We start from the raw sequence: 7827 nt of genomic DNA, 5'->3' as shown, positions 1-7827 counted from the left end.
AAGACAAGAGAGCAAGAGATTAGCTCAAGGCAGAAGTTCCCTGTCTGAAATGAGGCTTTTCTGAATATCCTAGAACTTTCTAGGTCCAAGGAGAACCTGGAGAGTTGTTAAGAGAACGAAACTCACTTTTGCATTTCCCTGCACTGTTAGGGATCCACAGCTGCCTTGGCATCAACTTGTGTTTGGTGTTGTTCTCTCCAGCCTACATGGCTGTGTCCAATTTTCTTGGTCTGATAGTTTGGAGAATTCATGTCCCCCTTTGGCATCATAGCAAGAACACTGGACTTGGCCTCACAGCCAGAGAGGAGGATGTTGTCAAATCGGCCCTGGCTGTGGAAGACCCAGGGGTTCACATATGGGAAGCAATCCCCAGGCCCCCGTTTCTCGGCACCGGTGAAAACAGGAAGGCGGAAAGACAAGCAGCCGTTTACGAGACAGCAAAATGCAGTAGCAACGTCAACACATGCCCTCCTGCTGCCTCATAGCCCCCGTTTCTCGGCACCGGTGAAAACAGGAAGGCGGAAAGACAAGCAGCCGTTTACGAGATAGCAAAATGCAGTAGCAACGTCAACACATGCCCTCCTGCTGCCTCGTGCGGTGTCAGAGGCCGCACATCCTGGCACAGGTATCATCTGCTTGATCTAGAAAGGATTTCGGCCTTGGATGGGGGGATAAATTAAATGACAAGCTCATATAGTCCTTTCCAGGAAGAGGCCAATAAATGATTCTTACTCCAAAGACAGGATTCAAGTCTTACAACTACGGTGAATTAGGATACAGGACACTGCTGGAGGCTCCCCACCCGTTTTTTGGTGGAGGCAATCACCGAGTGAATGGGACACTTTCTGATATATTTCCACGGAATTCAGGCACTTTTCCTTAAGGAAGATACATATTTTCCATACAGCTTCTTCCCCAAGCTCTGAAGGGGATCCTTGAGAAGAACCATCTTTTTGTTTTGATACAGATCCACAAATCAACCTTATACAGGGTACTTCAAAGAGTTCATGGAAAGATTCATATTATCTTTTAATTCTATTTTTCCATGAACTTCATGAACTTTTAATAGTACCCTCGTATCTGGCTTATGCTCAGAAGTATTATGCCAAACAACAACAAAATACTTTTGTTTTTTTAAAGGCAAGAACCTTTGGCCATTATTTGGCTGTGTTTGAAACACCAGCACGATAAGACTTTAGGACAACCTCAGCATGCCTTTCACATAACATTTTTTTTAAGTATGAAGAGAGGTATGGATAATATAACAATTCCAGATCCAGATAATTTTCTAAATATCCTAAAAGTCACAGTAAATTTGAAGAGAAAGATCATCACTTAGGTCTTCACATTCAGGTTTCCTTTTGTGTACACAGTCTGTACATAGTCTGTATCGACAGGAGGAGAGACAGAGGCAGAAAGAGACTGGTTCCGAATGAAGGAGGAAACTGCAGAAAGTCGCCGGGGCACAAGGCGTGAGCTGGAGGGACCAGGGAGAACGTGTTCCTGATTAGGGCGGCCTCCCAGTCCTCAGCCGTGGGGCAGTGGCGACCCCTTCTGGCCCCTCCTTAAGCAAAGAAAACTCCTCCACATTTTCCATAGAGAACGTGTGTGTGTTTTCTATTAGGCTTTCCAGAAACTCATAAATGGTTGTAAAACCCATTGTGCTAATAGAAAGAACGACATAAATGCTGACTGAAGCTATTAATGCTGGTTGTAGTTTATGTAGCAGACTGAACCAGACTGAAATCTGTGAGTTTTTTATGGTTGCATTATAACAGGTTATTTTTAAGCATCAGGCCATAGATCAGATTTAATGCTGATGTTCAAACATTTGAAATAAGCTGGTCAAGGGAGATTCTAACTTTATGGTTCCTCTCTCCCTCAAAACACTTAGGCTGAAGGGACTTAATCACATCTTGTCTTGCTTCATCTTTGCATGGACACACCTTTTACACAAGAGCCATTTACAGATTTAAAAACTGCCACCCTGCCACCACAACTCCAAATGTAAATAATTACTGCTTTTGGTAATTCTGTGAATATCCCATAAATTCTCTTCCAGTTGCCCATTCTTTCATCTGTTAAAGAGGTATCTATTCAGTGTCCACTGTGGGGCAGGTGTAGTGTCCCTTGTCCCTCACGGATTGCTGGGTCAGGACTCTGACAGTGAAGCTGGGGATCTTGAGTATACTTAGAGAAACACACATGGTAGTCATTCCATGAGTATTCATTGGTTCATGAACTAATTTGATCAGTTTCCTAAATGACCTACTCTTGTTTAAAAACTCAGCACTACATGCATTTCAAACAATGGGTTATATATATTAAATGTATGTTGCACACAAGTCAAGAGCACAGACCATGGGACCAGCTGCCTGGGTTTGAATCATGGTTCTGACACATGCTAGCTTGGGCAGGCTGCTTAACCTTCTGTGCCTTGGTTTCCTCATCTGCAAAATGGAGATAATAACACAGCATTCATTATGGGGTTGTTGGGAGTAATAACTGAGACATTGCTTAGATGGTGGCTGGAATGTAGTAAACTGCCATTGTGTGCAATATGTGAATATGCTGATGTATGAAAATCAAAGCATTCAAAAAAGTTAATAAATTCTTAGAGTTGAAAGAAAAATGTGGCTTTTGCTTCTGGCCCTGCTTAATAAATATCATGCTTGACTCATCCTCTGTCCTGAGGAAGTCACCCCAGACGAATTATGCAGAGTCTTTTCTATGTTTCATAAAGGCTGACAGGAACAGGACTACTCAGCTAGTCCTTTCATTCTGACTCTGCAGCCGTAACCACAGTCCCGCCGCAGCAAGCCCTCCTCCTGACAGTCGTGAAATGGGGCAACCTTAGGGGTTGGGGGTGACTGACACTTTTGCAGAATTCCCCAGATATGCTGCAGTTACACCTGGACCTATCTCCCGCTGCTCGGGTATCTTTACTTGCCCCTACATGGATCACAGCTTGGGGGGAAGCTGACCACTGCTGATTTTGGTTGCATAGCTTGAACCATATGAGTCTTGTGTCTTCTAAAGTTTGAAGTAAAAATGTCGTAAATTAAGTACGCAATTTTATACTTCTGTTTTCTAAAATCTAGGAGGGGAAATGACTCAGATTTTGTCCACCCCAAGGGAGAATTTAAAACAGTGTATCTGTTTTTGTCATGGCTAGATCAGATATTTTCACCATAGGGGGAAAAAATAATCTTAACTTGAAAGTGGATTATATGCAAGAATCCCGATTCCTTTGCTTTGTTACTAATAGAAAACAGAACCTAGATTTTTTTCAGGGTAGCAATATGCCCAGTTAAAAATACTTTTATTCTGAGACTCCCATACTTTTGGCTAGAGTAGGCTAAATGACCAAGTTCCAGCTAATGAGATGTAAGTTGAAATTTACCAACAGGCAAGATAAGACAGACACAGCTGGCACTGCCTGGAACTCAGATACAATGTCTGGAAGTGGAGCAACTACCTTGTGACATGAGGATAAAAGTCGCATACCAAAGATGATGAGATGTAAGTTGAAATTTACCAACAGGCAAGATAAGACAGACACAGCTGGCACTGCCTGCAACTCAGATACAATGTCTGGAAGTGGAGCAACTACCTTGTGACATGAGGATAAAAGTCGCATACCAAAGATAGAGAATCAAGAGCTCAAAGGGACAGGATCCATGACTTCTTTAAGCAACCTCATTTGCCTGGAACTCTGTACTGTCTGGACTTCTTGCTATGTGAGAAAAGCAAACCCTAGTTAGAAGTAAACATTCATCAAGAGTTCTCAGAATAGGGCATGGCACATAGTAAAATGCTATATAGGTTTTGCTAAATAAAAGAAATAAATATTTGCTTTAGTCACTGTAATCAGGTTTCTATTACATAAAGACAAACACAACCTTTGCCAATACACACAGGTATTGCCAATATTTTGTTATTCCATTTTTATTCTAGCACCTTGCACAGTGTCTGGTACTGAATAAGTATCTGCTGAAAGAACCAGCTATTCAGTGGGGTTTGAGAAAAGATGAGGGACCCTAAAATCGTGTGACTCCGTATGCTTTTGTAACAGGCTTTAATGCTTTAGGGGACCTACAATGTTTCCCTCTCTCTATATGATGACAGCACCTGACCTCTTTGAATGGATGAAGGGATTCTATTTGTTTGGCCTGGGAAGCCCTCCCTCAGGGTCTCAACCTCTTTGTCATCAGAGCCAAAAGAGGAGCATAGGTCGCCACCAGCCTACACCTCTCTGCCAAGTGACATAGGATGCACCGAGGCAGGCCAGACCCGGGCAAAGCATGGAGTAAAACATGTCTTGGGTGCCCACGATAGGAACAAAACATGGGTAACTGTCATTGTAGATGTCGACGAGAATGTGAGTTAGAGCTGGATTCTGCAGGCCTGAGAGGGTTCAGCCCTTTCCTCCCCGGAATGTTCAGGAATGGGAGAGGTTCTGGGCATGGACACAGAAACGTATTTACTATGACCCAGATCATTAAATGCTTCTTCCACGGGGTTTCTAGAGAAATAATTTGCCCTCTGGCTTCTAACTAGAAGAACACTAGAATGTAACCTTCTGTGTTTTCTCTTTTGACTCTTGGTAAAGTTTCACCTTTTTAGCACCAAATGTAATTTTCCTTGAATGTAGTTATAAAAACAAAAGTGAAAAGATAAAAACACTACTTAAGCAAACACCACTGGCACATAGTCTTAGTAAGGGGACTGCTCAGAGTCTCGCACTCTTTTATTGATTGTTTCTGAATGAGCTGAAGACAATTAAGGAAAAGCAGATGCAGAAAAGCTCTCTGCCCTTCCTCTGTTTGTCTAAAAACAGGACATAGATTTACAAAGGCAAAAGGTATCCTGCCCCTCCTCTCTACCAGGAAGAACAAAGGTTAACCACTGAAGACAACTTTATTTATTTTTTCTTTTAACATTTACTTGTACATATTTGTGGGGTGCAGTGTGTTGTTTCAATGCATGCATGTACTGCCCAATGATTCACTTAGGGTGGATGGCATATTCTGGAGATGGTACCAGAGGAATCTACAATTAATGGGTTTTACTAAACATCCTTTATCTGCCCATATAGATTTGCCTTCCCACAGGTTGCTGCCCCTAAAGACTCAAAGTCCTTTCCTTTTGTCATTTCTCTAAAAATGTACTGTCCTTTGTTGGAGATGCCATAGAAGCTGGAATTTAAAGCTACTTTTTGAGAATTACTCATTCCCTGGGTGTCTCCCATGAGTATGTGAAACATGCATGTTAATAAACCTCTGTTTGTTTTCCTCTTGTGACTCTGTTTTTTGGTACAGGGGTCCTTCCAGCTAAGAACTTACGGGGATTCTTCTTCTCCTTCAACCCCCAGGGGTTCAAATGGACATTAAAGGTAGAAAATAGTCTGACTAACAAGAACAAAAAGAAGTGTTACTTTACGTCTAAGTCCTAAACGTGTGTTCATCTGCAGCCACGAGTCTACTCAGTTTCAACTAATAAACCGGCTTGACGTGTATTGAGGTGCTTTCCTGAAAAACAGTCTCAGAGAATGATTTTAAAGAGAGCCAGGGGTTTTAAAGCCAAAGTTCTATGCAGCAACTTTCCCCCAACAGATTGTCCTCTCTAAGCTGTTGATAAATTCACAATACCAGTCTGAATTTAATCCCCAGGGCTGCTTCTTATTTTTTAGTAATAGTAGTTGTAGCAAAAGAGTTTAAAAGCTGAGAAATGCCTGGAGTGTCCTGGCTCTGTCGTTGGTCCCATCACCTCTTCTGAACAAGATAGTGACAAATTTGACAAGGAGAGTTTATAGATTCAGCCCCAGCTCTACCAAAAATGGGAGAATCCATGCTAACTTGCCTGGAGCCATTCTCCCCTAAGAGTTGACAGAGGCATGGGAGAATTTTTTCTCAAAGTTATGTTCTAATCATGGAGGATGGGCTATGAGTGAGGTCATCGTATAAACCAGCTCTGATACCTTCAGCCTACAGGCAAACAGTGAAACGCGGGCACACATGCCCATGTACACACTGCTGCTCTCCTGTGGTCTGAACACCATTGTGCTTAGTGGCAAAGCCGTTAGTGTCCTGTCACTAACATAACTTTGCACTTAAGCACATTTTTTTCCAGATTAATTGATATATGAGCCTCTTTATTTAAGGAGGTTTGTGATGGCTTTTGCTAATACATAGAAACACCAGAACATACACAAACTGCATTAAGTGTGTGCGTGCGATGGGGGGAGAGAGATTAAGAAACATAGTTAGCTCCCATGTGTAGACTCCCAAAGACAAGAGGTGTCAGTTGTATGGGATGAGGTAAAAGAGCATTTAACTCATGTGCAAATTAGCCATCTAATGTTCCTTTATTCCTCAGGTCTTGATCAGAGTCCAGGCCAGGTCAGGAGACCTCATTTTGGTCAGACAGCGGGAAATTCCAGCACATGGAATGGTGTTGGTGGTCTCTGCTCTATTTCAGTTGGGGAGGCCACACAGCAAAATTCCACTAATGAATGCGCCCACCCATGCAGGACCAACTTCCTTCTCCCCTCTCTCCCCATGCCTGCCCCATTCAACACGCCGCACTGCCACCAACAGCCTCCCTTACGACTGTCCAAGGATTTGTTTCAGGAACAAAATTTGTTAAATTATGAATTGCAGGCATCCACCTCCATAATGAACCAATCAAAGACCCTCTGGAGGAGTCCCCAGGGCAGTTCCTGAGAGTGCCAGAGGAAGTACTGGCCCCTTCCTCTCCTGCCTGCTCTTAGCCTCCAGGACCCTCCATGAGGGAGAAGACTAAGACGTGCAATTGCGCAGGGCCCGCCAGACCTCAGAGGTGGGTCCCACCAGCCTAGGTTATTTGTTTTTCCTTGCAAGAATGCTAATCAAAGCAAAACTTTCACCCAACAAACAAACAAAATACCCTGAGTTGACTATTTGCACGCAGGGGTTGCCAAAAAAGGCAGTCTGAAGGGCTCCTTTATGACCAGAGGCATTTTTGAAATGTGACAGCAATGGCTGCTTTATGAGGAAGTGGCAAGACAGTCACATGTTGTCCTCATCACTGCGGTGGTCTGTCTGGCCACCCAGGAAGCCTCCATCAAGATAGCAGCCTGGTAACAGCCCACTGGGCGGCCACGGTCTTCTTCCCATGAACCAGTTGTCTGGGTTGAGACATACACAGCCGTCCACCTCCAGAAGAACTGGCCGGTGGTTCTGACGGAACGGACGTGGAGCCCCACCGTGACCTCAGTGACTTCTGTTTCTGAGGTTGCTGCAGGGTAATTATAACCGGCATTCTTACTGCTTTTTGCATATTGCCTTAGCTTTCTCATCAGGCCCATGGGAGAGCATGAGGCTGAATGAGAGGTGGGGGCCGTGCCTGTCCCTCTGTGGCTTCCAGAAAGGCCAGGCCTCCAGACTGGGCCCACCATGACATGGGGGCTGAGGGCTGGGGAGCAGGGAAGAGGAGAAGGCATTAAGCGCCTTGTGACTGAAGTGGCTTGGAATAATAAATACACACACTCTCTTTTAAACGTTGCTCACCACATCCTGGGGATCTGGAAAAAATGCTCCACCCTGCCTCTCCAATACCCTCCCCGCAACAGCAGTTGGCTTTCATGGCACTTTGGGGGAAAGCACGAGGCCTTTGATAATAAGGGGCTTGTTAGTCCTAGGCTAACGGCCCTCCCAGGCTGTTCGGAATCCTTTCAAACACTTTTCTATTTTAGGTCAAGGAAGTTCATAAATGTAAAGACTGGAGGTGGTGGATAGGGGGAGAGGAAAGGGAGAAAGAAGCAATTGGGGGCAGCTGGTCGCCTGG

Source organism: Galeopterus variegatus, unplaced genomic scaffold (assembly GCF_000696425.1).
Source record: "Galeopterus variegatus unplaced genomic scaffold, G_variegatus-3.0.2 Scaffold477, whole genome shotgun sequence".
NCBI lineage: Eukaryota > Metazoa > Chordata > Mammalia > Dermoptera > Cynocephalidae > Galeopterus > Galeopterus variegatus.
This window is presented reverse-complemented; position numbering follows the sequence as displayed.